This window comes from Mustela nivalis, assembly GCF_964662115.1.
Source record: "Mustela nivalis genome assembly, chromosome: 2".
Lineage (NCBI taxonomy): Eukaryota > Metazoa > Chordata > Mammalia > Carnivora > Mustelidae > Mustela > Mustela nivalis.
In genome coordinates this window covers 51,964,168-51,981,125 of record NC_139021.1, presented here as the reverse complement: position 1 = coordinate 51,981,125, position 16,958 = coordinate 51,964,168, and the positions used below count along the sequence as shown (strand labels likewise).

Here is a 16,958-nt window from a genome sequence, read left to right as displayed (position 1 = left end):
GTCTGCTTGAATATTCTCTTCCTCTACTCCTCCTCCCACTCTCTTTCTCAAATCAATCAATCAAGCAATCTTTTTTTGAAAAGTGGAAGAGAAAGGCAGAAGAGTAGGTCAAAATGAGTTGATATGAAAAGGACTAGACAGGTCAGTGCTGGCTTTGAAGATGAAGGAAGAGACCACAACCCAAGGCATGTGGGGAGCCTCCAGAAGCTGGAAAAGACAATGGAATGGATTTTTCCTTAGAGTTGCAAAAGAGAAACACCCCTTCAAATGTTAACCCAGTAAGACTCATTTTTGGACTAATAATCTCCAGAATTATCAAATAATAAATTTGTGTCATTATAAGCCAATCATTTTATGGGACTATGTTACAGCAACAATAGGAAGCTAATACATTGCCTGAATTTCCTTAACATGAGATGAATTAACAAGAGAGAGAGAATGCATTAGGTTTGTTTTATTTTAGCTAATAGTCAAGAGATAGTCTCTAAATACTGAGAGCATTTGAAAAAAAGAAAATGAGTGCAAAAAGCTAAATTATTAGAGAAAAAGTTATTTCATCAAATTAAAAAATTCTGTTCTTATAAGAGCAGAATTATAATTATTATAATTATAATTATTATAAGTATATTATAAGATAAGAAACTATTAACATTCTTCTTTTAAAAAAAGTTCAGACTGGGAGCAAATATTTACAAACATAAGTCAGATAAAGGACTTGTATCTAGAATATGTAGAACCCTTACAGATCAACAATAAAAAGACAGACAATACACTTTAAAAATAGGAAAAATATTTTGAGGCACATTCCAGCAGAGAAGATATACAAATAACTAATAAATACATGAAAATATGCTTAGTATCATTAGTCATCAGGGAAATGCAATTTAATATCATAAGGAGATACTACTATCTGCCTAGAATGACTAAAGTGGAAAAAATCAGCAATGTTAAGTGTGAGCAAGGATGTGGAGCAACCTCGAATTTCCTACATTGGTGATGCAAATACAAAATGGTATAATTACTTTGGATGATGGTTTGTCAGTTTCATATACATGAAACATGCACTTAGCACCAGACCCAGCAATTCCACTTCTAAATATTTATCTAAGAGAAATTAATGTATAGATGTCTGAATTAAGATCTGGATATAAATATTTATGGCAATTTTATTCTTAACCCCCAAACAGCCCATTGGTTAGTGCATGGATAAATAAAGTATGGTACATCTATACAATAGAACACCATTTGCTAATGAAAAGGAATAAACTGTTCTGTGCAACAATATGGGTGAATCTCAAAGACTTTATGCTATGTGAAGAAGGTAGATTCGAATGACCATGTATTGTATGATTCTATATGACATTTTAGAAAAGGCAAAATATAATAATGGAAAGCAGATCAGTGCTTGCCAGGATTGGGGATTGGGGAGGTAATTGCCAAGGGACATGAAGGAAATTTTAGGATGACAAAAACATTACATAACTTGCTGTGTTGGTAAAATAAACATATACGTTTATTAAAATTCATTGATCTGGGGGCATCTGGGTGGCTCAGTTGGTTAAGCATCTGCCTTTTTTTAAAAAACATATAATGTATTATTTGCTTCAGGGGTACAGGTCTGTGAATCATCAGTCTTACACAATTCTCAGCACTCACCATAGCACATACCCTCCCCAATGTCCATCACCCAGCCACCCTATTCCTCCCCTCCCCCCCTCAGCAACCGTTAGTTTGTTTTGTGAGATTAAGAGTCTCTTATGGTTGGTCTCCCTCCCTGGTCCCATCTTGTTTCATTTTTTCCCTCCCTACCCCCCATGACCCCCATACTGCCTCTTGAATTCCTTATATCAGAGAGATCATATTTTGCTTAGCATAGTACCCTCTAGTTCCATCCACGTCATTGCAAATGGCAGGATTTCATTTTTGATGGCCGCCATATATATATATATGGATATATCACACACCTTCTTTATCCATTGATCTATTGATGGACATCTAGGTTCTTTCCATAGCTTGGCTATTGTGGACATTGCTCTATAAACATTCGCATGCATGTGTCCCTTCGGATCCCTACATTTCTATCTTTAGGGTAAATACCCAGTACTGTGATTGCTAGGTCATAGGGAAGCTCTATTTTCAACTATTTGAGGAACCTCCATACTGTTTTCCAGAGTGGCTGCACCAGCTTGCATTCCTACCAACAATGTAGGATGGTTCCCATTTCTCTGCATCTTTGCCAACATCTGTCATTTCCTCACTTGTTAATTTTAGCTATTCTGACTGGTGTGAAGTGGTATTTCACTGTGCTTTTGATGTGTATTTCCCTGATACCGAGTGTTGTAGAGCTCTTTCTCCTGTGTCTTTTGGCCTTTTGGATGCCTTCTTTGCAGAAATGTCTCTTCATGTCTTCTGCCCATTTCTTGATTGGGTTATTTTTTTCTTTGGGTGTTGAGCTTGATAAGTTCTTTGTAGATTTTAGATGCTAGCCCTTTATCTGATATGTCATTTGCAAATATCTTTTCCCATCCTGTCAGTTGTCTTTGGTTTTGTTGACTGTTTCCTTTGCTGCGCAAAATCTTTTGATCTTGATGAAATCCTAATAGTTTATTTTTGCCCTTGCTTCCTTTGCCTTTGGCGATGTTTTAGGAAGAAATTGCTGCAGCTGAGCTTGAGGAGGTTGCTGCCTGTGTTCTCCTCAAGGATTTTGATGGAATCCTATCTCACATTGAGGCCTTTCATCCGTTTTGAGTCTATTTTGTGTATGGTGTAAGGAAATGGTCCAGTTTCATTCTTCTGCATGTGACTGTCCAATTTTCCCAATGCCATTTGTTGAAGACTGTCTTCTTTCTATTGGACAATCTTTCCTGCTTTGTCAAATGGTAGTTGACCATAGAGTTGAAGGTGTATTTCTGGGCTCTCTATTCTGTTCCACTGATCTATGTGTCTGTTTTTGTGCCAGTACCATATGGTCTTGATAATTACCACTGTGTAATAAAGCTTGAAGTCTGGAATTGTGATGCCACCAACTTTGGTTTTCTTTTTCAACATTCCTCTAGTTATTTGGGGTCTTTTCTGGTTCCATATAAATTTTAGGATTAATTGTTTCATTTTTTTGAAAAATATTAATGGCATTTTGATACTAATTGCTTTACATTTGTAGATTGCTTTAGGTAGCATAAACATTTTTACCATATTTATTCTTCCAATCCATGAGCACAGAATGTTTTTCCATTTCTTTTTTTTTTTAAGATTTTATTTATTTATCAGAGAGAGAGAGGGGGAGAGAGCGAGCACAGGCAGACAGAATGGCAGGCAGAGGCAGAGGGAGAAGCAGGCTCCCCACCGAACAAGGAGTCTGATGTGGGACTCGATCCCAGGATGCTGGGATCATGACCCGAGCCGAAGGCAGCTGCTTAACCAACTGAGCCACCCAGGCGTCCCTGTTTTTCCATTTCTTTGTGTCTTCCTCAATTGCTTTCATGAGTACTTTATAGTTTTCTGATTACAGATCCTTTGCCTCTTTGGTTAGGTTTATTCCTAGGTATCTTATGGTTTTGGGTGCAGTTGTAAATGGAATCGAATCCTTAATTTCTCTTTCTTCTGTTTTGCTGTTGGTGTATAGAAATGCAACTGATTTCTGTGCATTGATTTTATGTCTTGACACTTTACTGAATCCCTGCATGAGTTCTAGCAGTTTTAGAATGGAGTCTTTTGGATCTTCCACACAAAGTATCATATCATCTGCAAAGAGAAAGAGAGTTTAACTTCTTCGTTGATTTGGATGCCTTTTATTTCTTTTTGTCACCTGACTGCTGAGGCTAGGGCTTCTAGTACTATGGTGAATAGCAGTGGTGATATTGGACAGCCCTGCCATGTTCCTGAACTTAGGACAAAAGCTCTCAGTTTTTCCCCATTGAGAATGATATTCGCTATGGGTTTTTCATAGATGGATTTGATGATATTGAAGTATGTACCCTAAATCCCTACACTGTGAAGAGTTTTAATCAAGAAAGGATGCTATACTTTGTCAAATGCTTTTTCAGCATCTGTTAGGAGTATCATATGGTTCTTATTCTTTCTTTTATTAATGTGTTGTATCACATTGATTGATTTGCAGATGTTGAACTAACCTTGCAGACCCGGAATAAATCCCATTTGGTCATGGTGAATAATCCTTTTAATGTACTGTTGGATTCTATTGGCTAGTATTTTGGTTAAAAATTTTACACCTGTGTTCATCATGGATATTGGTCTCTGATTCTACTTTTTGATGGGGTTTTTGTCTGGTTTGGGGATCAGGGTAATTATGGCCTCATAAAATGAGTGTGGAATTTTCCTTCCATTTCTATTTTTTTGGAATAGTTTCAGGAGAATAGGTATTAATTCTTCTTTAAATGTTTGGTTAATGCCCCTGGGAAGCCAACTGGCCCTGGGCTCTTGTTTGTTGTGATATTTTTGATGACTGCTTCAATCTCCTTACTGGCTATGGGTCTGCTCAGGGTTTCTATTTCTTCCTGGTTCAGTGTTTGTAGTTCATATGTCTCTAGGAATGCATCCATTTTTCCAGATTGTCGTATTTGCTGACGTAGAGTTGCTCATAATATGATCTTATGATTGTTTGTGTTTCTTTGGTTTTGGTTGTGATCTTTCCTCTTTCATTCATGATTTTATTAATTTAGGTCCTTTCTCTTTTCTTTTTGATAAGTCTGGCAAGGAGTTTATCAATTTTATTAATTCTTTCAAAGAGCCAGCTCCTAGTTTCGTTGATTTGTTCTACTGTTCTTTTGCTTTTTATTTCATTGATTTCTGCTCTGTTCTTTATTATTTCTCTTCTGCTAGGTTTCGGCTTTCTTTGCTGTTCCTTCTCCAACTCCTTTAGATGTAGGCTTAGGTTGTGTACTTGAGAGCTTTCTTATTTCTTAAGAAAGGCTTGTATTGCTATATACTTTCCTCTCAGGTCTGCCTTTGTTGTGTCCCAAAGATTTTGAACAGTTGTGTTTTCATTTTCATATGTTTGCATGGATTTTTAAAATTCTTCTTTAATTTCCTGGTGGACCCATTCATTCTTTAGTAGGATACTCTTTAGCCTCCATGTATTTGAGTTCTTTCCACCTTTCCTCTTGTGCTTGAGTTCTAGTTTCAAAGCACTGCATTCTGGAAATATTCAGGGAATGATTCCAATCTTTTGGTAGTTGTTGAGACCTGATTTGTGACCAGAATGTGATCTATTCTGGAAAATGTTCCATGTGCACTAGAGAAGAATGTGTATTCTGTTGCTTTGGGATGGACTGTTCTGAATATATCTGTGATGTCCATCTGGTCCAGTGTGTCCTTTAAAGCCTTTATTTCTGGAGCACCTTGGTGGCTCAGTGGGTTAAAGCCTCTGCCTTCGGCTCAGGTCATGATCCCAGGGTCCTAGTATCGAGGCCCACATCGGGCTCTTTGCTCAAAGGGGAGACTGCTTCCCTTCCTCTCCCTCTGCCTGCCTCTCTGCCTACTTGTGATCTCTGTCTGTCAAATAAATTAATTAAAATCTTAAAAAAAAATGCCTTTATTTCCTTGTTGATATTTTGCTTAAATGATCTGTCCATTTCAGTGAGGGAGTGTTAAAGTCCCCTACTATTATTGTATTATTGTTGATGTGTTTCTTTGCTTTTGTTATTAACTGATTTATATAATTGGCTGCTCCCATGTTAGGGGCATAGGTATTTAAAATTGTTTCATCTTCTTGCTGGGCAGACACTTTAAGTATGATATAGTGTCCTTCCTCATCTCTTATTATGGTCTTTGGCTTAAAATATAATTTATCTGGCATGAGGTTTTGCCACCTTAGCTTTCTTTTGATGTCCATTAGCATGATAAATTGGTTTCACCCCCTCACATTAAATCTGGAGGTGTCTTTGGGTCTAAAAGGAGTTTCTTGCATACAGCATATTGATGGGTCTTATTTTTTTTATCCATTCTGATACCCTGTGTCTTTTGTTTGGAGCATTTAGCCCATTTAAATCCAGGAAAATTATTGAAAGATGTGAATTTAGTGCCATTGTATTGCCTGTATGGTGATTGTTACTTTATATTGTCTCTGTTCCTTTCCAATCTGTTACTTTTAGGCTCTCTCTTTGCTTAGAGAGAGGACCCCTCTTAGTATTTCTTGTAGTGCTGGTTTGGTGTTTGCAAATTGTTTCAGTTTTGTTTGTCCTGAAAGCTTTTTACTTCTCCTTCTATTTTCGATGACAGCTTAGCTGGATATAGTATTTTTGGCTGCATATTTTTCTCATTTAGTGCTCTGAATATATCATGCCAGTCCTTTCTGGCCTGCCAGGTCTCTGTGGATAGGTCTGCTGACAATCTAATATTTCTACCATTGTGTGTTACATACCTCTTGTCCTGAGCTGCTTTCAGGATTTTCTCTTTGTCACTGAGACTTGTAAGTTTTACTATTAGATGATGGGGTTTGGGCCTATTTTTATGGATTTTGAGGAGGGTTCTTTGTGCCTCCTGGATTTTGATGCTTGTTCCCTTTGCCAAATTAGGGGATTTCTCTGCTATAGTTTGCTTCAATATACATTTTGCCCCCCCCTTTCTTCTTCTGGGATCCCAATTACTCTAATATTGTTTTGTCTTATGGTATCACTTATCTCTTGAATTCTCCCCTCATGGTCCAGTAGTTGTTTGTCTTTCCTTTGCTCAGCTTCTTTATTCTCCATTATTTGGTTTTCTATTTCACTAATCCTATCTTCTGCCTCATGTAACCTAGTAGTAAGAGCCTCCATTCTTTATTGCATCTCATTAATAGCTCTTTTTTATTTCAACTTGGGTAGATTTTAGTTCCCTTTTTTTCTCCAGAAAGGGATTCTCTAGTATCTTCCATGCTTTTTTCAAGCCCAGCTTACACCTTGATAATTGATAATTGTCATTCTGAACTCTAGTTCTGGCATATTACTAATGTCAATATTGATTAGGTCCCTAGCCATTGGTACTGCTTCTTGCTATTTATTTATTTATTTATTTTGTGGTGAGTTTTTCTGCCTTATCATTTTATCTAGATAAGAATAGATAAATGAGAAAAAACAATACTAAAAGGGTAGCAATGACCCCAGAAAAATATACAGTAACTAAATCAGAAGAGACTAGAAACCAGGGAGAGAAGAAAGGAGGGGGAGGGAGAATACACACACACACACACACACACACACACACACACATTAGACAGGTGAATAGAACAGAGCCACACACTTGATTTTGGCTGTATTTTGGTCTGTTAGAAGAAAGTGCCCCCCAAAATTTTAAAGGAAGAAAAACTTATATATACACAAGAATAAGGGTAAACACAATGAAGGGATGGAATATGACTGTAAAGATGAAAATTTTAAAAGATTCAAAAAAAGGAATTGATAAGAAGTTGGTTGAAAAAAGAAAAATAAAAGAGGAAAGAATGTGATCAGACTGAAGACTAGAGCAAAGCCATGTTAGATTTAGGGTATATTTTGATCTATTAGAAGAAACTATATCTCAAAATTTTAAAGAAAGAAAAACCTAGATGTATACCAAAAAAATAAGGTTAAATACAATGAAGGGATAGAATATGAGTATAACAATGAAAATTTTAAAAGATTTTTTAAAAGTATTGATAAGATAAAATAGTTAAAGTTAAAATAGGAAAGAGGAAAAAAATAGAATAAGATAAAAAAATAAAATTAAAAAAACTTAACTTTGAAAGACTAAAGAATCATGGGGGAAAAGCCATGAATTCTATGTGCTATATTCCCATAGCTCTGAAGTTTTGCAGTTTTCATTGATTGGTGAACTTGGTCTTGGCTGGATGTTCTTGCTGATCTTCTTGGGGTGGGGGTAGTGGGGGAGGGTTGCTGTTGCAGTGATTCTCAAATGTTTTTGCCTGAGGTGGGATTACACTGCCCTTGCCAGGGGCCAACCTAAGTAATCTGTTCAGTTTTGCTCTTGGTAGCTTTTGTTTCCTGAATGCTTTCTATATACCTTTGGAGGATGAGAATGAAAATGGCAGCCTCCCAGTCTCTGGCCCTGTAGGAGCCAAGAGCTTGGGGCCCCACTCCTCAGTGTGTCCTCTGAGAAAATCAGTCTATCACTCCCATCTCCCTCATCTCCTGCTGCACTCAATGCTCACCTGGCCTGTGACTGAGTATTTCTATCTCTGGCATATGGCCTCCTTTGGAGTTTCCAAACCCAGCAGATTCCTGTAGCACACTGCCACACTCCTCCTCCTGGAAGAGGAAGAAGGGGGTCTCCCCAGATCTGCCATCTGTGGGGGTCCCTCCTTAAAGAGCAGTGGCCCAACTGTGTCTCAGATCATGGTTTAAGGTAACCTTGAGCCAAGCACCTTCCTCAGCTCTGTCTCTGCTGCTGGCTTCCTGCTCTGATACCTGGGAGCTCTGACACAATCAGACACCCCCAGTCTTTTTCTGACCCAGCAGTTCCTGAGACCACAGGGTCTCTGCAAGAGCTTCACCCCTGCTTAGCCTCTGGAGCGACATCCCACAGTGAAGCAGGCTCCTAAAATTTCTGATTTTGTGCTCTGCTGCTCTCTCACTTGCTGGGAGATGGCCCCTCTCCCCATGGTCTCTCTTCCCATATATCACCTAGGATTCACTTCTCTGCATGTCCTAGCTTCCAGAAAGTGGTCACATTTCTGTTCCTAGAATTACTGCTCTTCTTCTCTTCTATCTCCTATTGAGTTTAGAATGGTTTGATTACTATCTAGCTGAACTCCTAGGACTTGATGATATTTAGGTCTCCTACTCTTCTGCCAACTTGCTCCTCCCCGAAGCATCTGCCTTTGGCTCAGGTTATGATCTCAGGGTCCTGGGATTGAGCCCTGCATAGAGTTCCCTGCTTCACAGGGAGTCTGCTTCTCCCTCTCCCTCTGCCTCTGCTCTGAACTTGTGCTCACTTGTTCTCTCTCAAATAAATAAAATCTTTTAAAAAATTCACTGATCTCAGGTGCCTGGGTGGCTCAGTGGGTTAAAGTCTCTGCCTTTGGCTCAGGTCATGATCCCAGGGTCCTGGGATCAAGCCTTGCATCGGGTTCCCTGCTCAGCAGGGAGCCTGCTTCCCTTCCTCTTTCTCTGCTTGCCTCTCTGCCTACTTGTGATCTCCGTCTGTCAAATAAATAAATAAAATCTTTAAAAAAAATTCATTGATCTGTACACTTAAAAGGAAAAATTTTATTGTGTATAAAATGTACATTAGCAAACCTGATTAAAATTTCTACCTCTCTTGCAGAGAGGCTGGGTGGCAATTTGGTTAAGCACCCACTCAAATTTGGCTCAGATTATGATCTCAGGGTTGTGAGATCAAACCTGGGCTCAGGCTCATACTGGTTGTGGAGGCTGCTTAAGATTCTCTTTCTCTCGGGCGCCTGGGTGGCTCAGTGGGTTGAGCCGCTGCCTTAGGCTCAGGTCATGATCTCAGGATCCTGGGATCGAGTCCCGCATCGGGCTCTCTGCTCAGCAGGGAGTCTGCTTCCTCCTCTCTCTCTCTCTGCCTGCCTCTCTGCCTACTTGTGACCTCTCTCTGTCAAATAAATAAATAAAATCTTTAAAAAAAAAAAAAAGATTCTCTTTCTCTCTTTGCCCTTCACCTCTCAAAATTAATCAATCAATTAATTAATTCTCCTCCCCCCAAATAAGCAGATAACCAAGCTTACAAATGTAAGCTCTTTCAATAAAAGATGGCTTCTTAAATATATAAAGGGAGAGCAAGAATATAAGTGCAAAGATTTACAATTACTGCTTGTGCATTAAAATTTAACGGTAATGTATATTCCCTTGTCTGGTCTTTTAAATCAGTGTAAACCTTAAAAAGGGAGTCTCCAGAGATGAATTAAGATAGCCAGAAAAAAAAAAAACAAAACAAGAAAGACAGAAAATATGCTCATATCATCTTCATTTTAAAAAAAGCACTAGGATAAACAGTTTGATGTACAGTGAATAGCACATTGAGAATTACACAATCGTTTGCTGAAATGAGTCTCATTTATCTAACTCAATATTCAGGAATAGACTTAAAAAAAAAACCCTCTTTTACTAAAAAGAGAAACACTTCTGTGCTTATATAGTACACTGAGCTCCTCAGAGAAGAATACTAAGTAGAGGGCGGTATTATTTCATGAGCATTGGGCTTACTTTGACAGTCATTATAGTTGTTCCATTTATAATTGCTGGGATTTTCTCCATAAAGTACATCTTTTGTGCATGTATTTGTAATTCATTAAAAGCACACCCTCATTTTGGGAAACGCCATTTTAGAGATCTGGGCATTGAACTTGTGAGAAGGCAACTATTTTGCCTTAAATTACTGTGGCCTCGAGGCCTAGAAGGGATGAATAGCAACAGGGACTCCTGGTATGATGCCTTCTGTACCACACAGGGGCTCAGCAACTCTCCATGGATTATTTACATGAGAGAGATTTTTCTTAATGGGCATTATTTTTTTAATTTAAATTCAGTTAATTAACATATAATATATTTTTGGTTTCAGAGGTAGAGGTCAGTGATTCATCAGTCTTATTAATACCCAGTGCTCATTACATCCCCTGCCTTCCTTAATGTCCATCACCCAGTTACCCCGTCCCCCTCCCCCCTCCCCTCCAGCCTCCCTGTTTGTTTCCTATGGTTAAGAGTCTCTTACTGTTTATTTCCCTTTCTGACTTCATCTTGTTTTATTTTTTCCTCCTTCCTCTACGATCCTCTGTTTTGTTTCTTAAATTCCACATATGAATGAGATCCTATGATAATTGTCCTTACATGAGAGAGATTTTTAATATTTTTACTTTGTGAACAGTTCTTTTGAGGAGGTCCTTCTACATGGGGGCCTGAAGATTATAACAGAAAAATCATTAGGTTAGAAAAACATAATTTTATTTTACTATAAATTTTATAATAAAGGGGGAAAAAAAGGCCCAATGCAGTTCTTTGTTAATATCCTTCAACTGCACATATTGTCTTCATAAACGCAGTGCTTCTCACTGTTTTAATAAGCATTTCTGCCTCTTCCCTTGGGGTTTGTGGTGGTCGTCAGTAGCTATAAACTGTAAAGATGTGATGGGATGTTTCATCTCATTAAGATGCCATGCAACCAGGATGCCTTCGTCCTCCTTCCATCTGATTTGCGCTCCTCAAATATGACCTTTAAGGCCTTTGTTGCTTTGCACACACATCGCATGTCCCAAGGGTACATAATTAAGTAGGTCACATGTCTCCTATTGCATATTAGTACTTGCCTTTCAACATGCATTTCCTCTGTTGTACTGTGGGAAAATTCCCTTTTTCATAAGCCATTCTTGCATAAGTTCTTGGCGTTTTGCACAGAAAAAATGTTCTTGATATACTGTGGGAACACTTAAGGTCATTTGGGATTTTATCTGTCATGAGAATAATTGGCCCCATGTTTTCTAAGGAGCAGAGTCCACTCTACTAATTGTAGCATTACCTTAGGTTTGTATTTCTACAGGTATAAAAAAGCTCTCAAGGATCATAGTGGTAGTTATAACTTTGCCAGCTGAAGTATGTCAATAATGTTTGGATAATGCTATCCATAAAATGTCACAACAAAAATTAAAAAAAACATTGAAAATACAACTTGATAATCTTTGACATTAATAAATTGACTTACATCAGTGCATATGTACTGGTAGGGTTTCTATTAATTCCTCTTGGAAATGATATTTACTATGCATGCTGTAGGACTTTCCAATCAAATGAGTAAATGAATACACATGCTTATCTATGCTTAAAATAATTTTGCTTTCATAGCTTGAATAACTGAGTGTGAGCTTTAGCAACAAGATAAAATTTCATTTTGCCGACTATATTTTTGGATAGTAAAAGATTTAAAATATTTAGTGCAAGTAGATTTTGACAAAAATCAGGATTCGTGGCTTTGCTTCTCCACTCCAGCATCACAATCCTTTATCCTTTGAAAATCAAGTAAGTTTCCTCCATCTACAAAATCAACTGGCATGGGGTGCCTGGGTGGCTCAGTGGGTTAAAGCCTCTGCCTTCAGCTCAGGTCATGATCCCAGGGTCCTGGGATTGAGCCCTGCATCGGGCTCTCTGCTCAATGGGGAGCCTGCTTCCTCCTCTCTCTCTCTCTGTGCCTGCCTTTCTGCCTACTTGTGATCTCTGTCTGTCAAATAAATAAATAAAATCTTTTAAAAAAATTTTTAAAAAAATTAAAAAAGAAAAAAAAATGAAATCAACTGGCATAATCCTAGATGAAGCATTTGTGTCCTAATGAATAGGCCTATTTAATTAAGTTGGATTGCATAACTAGTGACTTGCTCCTTTTAGTGATGCTAATAAAGAGACCTCCACAAAACGCAATTGAGTTTTCGCGTGATGATCATATTAAGAAATTCATAGGAGATGAAACAGTGGCAAAGAATACACAAAACCTTACAGAACAGTGATTTTCAGATTCAGTGTGCATACAAATCACCTGGCGAATGTGTCAAAACATGAATTTTGATTCTGTCACTCTGGGGTGGAGCCAGAGATTTTTCATTTCTAACAAGCTCTCAGGAGATGCCCATGCTGTTTGGTGGGAAGGACCATGTTTTGAATTGCAAGTTTATAGACCATCACAAAATGACAGTTCACCATTTGTCTAGGTAGTGTGGTTTGGCCTATAGCTCTATGGCGCCACTCAGGGCTGAGCTGCCTCCTTTTGTTGTCCCTGAGGAAATTAGAGCAATGTACTGGGGTACAAAGTGGGCCTTCTGGATTAAAAAACATACCAGTTTGCCTTGCTCTCTTTTATTTCCCTGCTAGAACTGAACTACAGCTATTGACTTTAGGAAGAATGATGTGGATTCTATACTGAGATATGTTGATGGGTGACAGTGCTGGGAATGTGTGGGACTTGGTGTCCTAATGGATGCAGTCAAAAAGTGTGATTCACTTGGGAGAGTGTAGGGGATGTGCAGAGTCTGTGTGTGTTTGTGTGCGTATTTTTGGGTGCCCATGTATGGACTTCTCGTGGTTGAGTAGAATCATACTGCCGTGGGCTTCTTACTTTCATTTTCCCTGAAGTATGTAGACTGATGTGTTCATTTCCAATCTTACTGAATACGAAGACCTCCTTTTTATTTTAAACTGAAGTGTAGATGACACAGGTGTTTCAGGTATAAAGTGACGGGACAACTCTATTCTGTACTCTATGCCTACTTAGTATAGCTACCAAGACCTCCTTTGTGATAGAAAAGTTATTACAGAATTTTATCATTCAGTTGAAAATTCATTATCAAAACCTTTGAATTGAATTTTTCCTTAAATAATATTAAGATTATCTACATACATTTTTTTGGGGAAAATCTTCCCCAAACCAAAATGAAACTAGTATACCTATGAGAGACATAGTATTCATTCAACCCGGACAGGAGTTTCTCTTTGCAGCCATGGTTTGGGAGACAATTAAGATGATCTGGCTGATGAACCTCTCACTTCACTCTACCACACTAGATCTCCTGTTTTGTTCTCCAGGATGACTAATTTCCTATGAAGGACAGAGAGCATGGAAAGGTTGGAGATAATGAGTTTACACAAAATCTGGAAGAACTTGTGGGCCCTAGATTTATATATATTTTTTCCTTTCTCTAAAAAAAACCTTTTTGAGTATAGTTGACATACCATGTTATGTTAGTTTCTAGTGTACAAAGTAGTGATTCAACTTTTCTATATGTTATACTCTGCTCGCCACAAGCGTAGCTACCATCTGTCACTATACAATGCTATTAGAATATCATTGACTATATTCCCTATGCTGTAACTTTTATTCCCATGACTTATTCATGCCAGTTCTCTGTACAGAAAATTAGTATGTAAAAATAAGATAAAAGGAATGTTTAGCTCTTTTTTAACATGATAAATGATAAGGGACTGACAAAAAAAATCAACAATTCTGTTTCAAATGTTCTTAGGAATAGTTCCAGATTTTTGTTTTGTTTTGTTTTTTTGCTTCTTTGTATTTGTCTGGGTGATGTTTTCTTATAAATAAATCAACAAAGCCAAACAGCAATATGTAAAAGCTTATCATCAAGATCCTGCTAACAACAAAAGAGATTTCCATGCTTTGAAATAGAACGAATCAGTTTTCAATCTGTGATGTGTGCTCCTTAACCAGTTTCCGTGTTCTCATAGTGACTTGCCTATGGAGGTTTTCACCCTCCATTGTTACTAATGGCCATGAGACTGAGTTCTCACTAATGGAATGTGGGAAGAAATGTGTCCCTTTCCTGAGACTATCAACAGTAACTCCCCCACATGTCTGCATGTGCTTTTTCCCCTATTTTGATTGGCTACAGAGGGAAGGAGCCATGGATGGAAAGAGTCTTTATCCATGATTGACAATTTAGAAGGTGATCTGAGAAACAAGCTCAATACTGAACTGTAAAGTTAGAGAAAATTAAACTTCTATTGTGTGGAGGGATTATACATTTTTGATTTATTTATAATGCAATAAGGCTACCCTAAGAAACACAGTGAAAAATAGGAAATCAATTCTTGTTTTGATGTCCATCTTGGGGAAAGGGACTGGGCCTTCATCTTTGAGTATTTGGCAGATTGCCCTATATTATCAGGTGCTCCATAAACATTTGCTGAAAAGACTTTAATTTGGTACTAGTTTCCAGATCCTGCTCTTTCTCCCAAGTGACCCAGAGGTGAGAGTCTAAGAGCCCACATTCCACACAGACCTGTGTCTAGAAACAGTTCATGCCTATTCCACTTTTAAATCTCTTTCCAGGTATACTTTGCCTATACATGTTGCAAAGGAACTTTTGCACGAATGAATTCACCTGTCAATATTTTTTTGAATGACTTCCTTTCATCTTAATCTAAAAGATACTTTTATTTAGCAGTGAACAAAGGCTAACATCATTTATTTGGGAATAATGTCTGTTTATTGGCTAGGAAGGAGGAGAAAACGATTACTTGTATTGTAAAATATATATTGGGCTTGATTTTAGTCTCCAAGGACTTTGTGCTTTCTGAGAAGAGAGGGGAAATTATCTTCTGTAATAATTTCTAGAATCTTCTTTCATACTGAAGAAGTCATGAGAGGCTGCTGAATCCTTTTGTTTCTTGGGGAACCACCCTCTGGCCTTGGTAGGCTAACCATAGGAGATATGTTACTTTGAAGATATTTTTTATACATCAAAATGTGATATTTCAAAAAATATTTAAGTTTGTAATTAGTTATATTAGGTACCTAAGTAAATTATATTTAGGTACCTAAATATTTAAGTTCCTAATTATATTGAATACCTAAGTACTATCTGCTTAGTAGAAATGGTCCCCACTTTTTGTAAACCTGTAAACAGAAACCACAAATGTGGACTTAAAAATGCTACAATTGAGGGGCCTGGGTGGTTCAGTCAGTTAAGCAGCCAATTCTTTATTTTGGCTCAGGTCATGAGATCTGAGCTCTGTGTCAGGCTCCATACCGGGCATGGAGCCTACTTGAGATTCTCCCTCTCTCTCTCCCTCTCAATCTCAAAATAAATACATAAATAAATAACAGTAAAGTCCTATAAATGTCAAACATATAAGAGATGGCAACATTTAAAAGGAAAGTCTTTTGTATTGGATGATGAAAGCATGCTCAGAAAGCATGCCAGAGAAGAGAGGGTACATACCTTGTTTTGCCTGCTTACTGCTCTTAAAGGATTCTTAAGCCAGATGTCTCTAGAACTGTGAGAAAGTGCATCTCTAGTGGTGTGAGCCCTCACGTGTGTGATAATTAGTTAGGAGAGTCATGTGAACTACTGTATCTCCCCTACCGTAATGTCAGCTCCTGGAGATTACGGGATTGTGTTTTGTTTACTGCAGTAGTTTCCCAGGCATAGACCCCTGCCTGGTGTGAAGCAAATGCTAAATAAAGACTTGTTGATGGATGAGAAGAAATAAGGAAATGTACCTCCATCTTACTCGGAAGGTGTAATTTCCTTTTTAAACAACATTCATAGTCTTTATGAAATTGTACCGCCACACTGTTTTCTGGTTTGTCCTCATTCTGAGACAGTAGTGTGTGGCGGTTGAGAGCTGAGGCTCTGAACTTTGATAGACTTGGATTAAAACTCTGGCCACGGAATCACTGGCAAGTATCATAGTGGACAAATTAATTAATATTCTTAAGCCTCAAGGAATTTCTTCATAAGACTGTTGGAAGGATTCAATTAATCATATATATAATTATATATGTATGCATAGATATAATTCCTAGCTTAGTGCTTGACCATGTAAGTATATAGTATATCACTATTATAATAATAATTAGTTGACATTAATAGAGAATAAACTGAAATTTTATAGACTCAAGTATCTTATAATTTTAAGTTGCTTTAAAATGAGATCCATCTGGGATAACATTTCTTTACTAAGAATTTCATTCAAGGAAACCCTTTGAAACCAGAAAATTCCCTACTATGGTATTTTCAGATCTATCTCTCTGTACCATGAATAAACCATGAGAAGACTGTATTAACTACCTGCGGATTTCTGGGAATTCAAATTATAACATAAATTCAGCCCCATCTGATTGGCCTACCTCACCCACAGTGTCAAGGTGACTAGGCAAGCAACTGGCCTTTTGGTTCTTAGCCCTTCGGCTTACTGTGCCCTGATTTGTCAGTTTTACTGCCTCACACAAAAAAATTCTCTCTGTGCTCTTTATGTTGTGATTCAGTGTCTAAATATCACATTGGATATTGTGTGTCACTCAGGGAACAACATTTCAAAAACATAATTATTCATTTGCATAAATTAGTATAACATGGAAACACAGATTAAAGATCTTGAGCTACTCCATCACCACTGCATATAAAATAATATAAAATAAAAGTGAAGGAAGATCTTTATGAATAGGAGGCCATGTTTAGATAATAAAACTGGGGAACTGTGCCAAAGAAGGAGGCAAGAAAGGTT

General features: G+C 37.7%; 1 protein-coding gene across 1 annotated transcript in view; it reads left to right on the top strand.

Moving 5' to 3' along the window:
• LOC309859045 (uncharacterized protein) overlaps positions 1-16,958 on the top strand; it is a 113,480-nt gene that overhangs the window by 58,728 nt on the left and 37,794 nt on the right. The window lies entirely within an intron of this gene.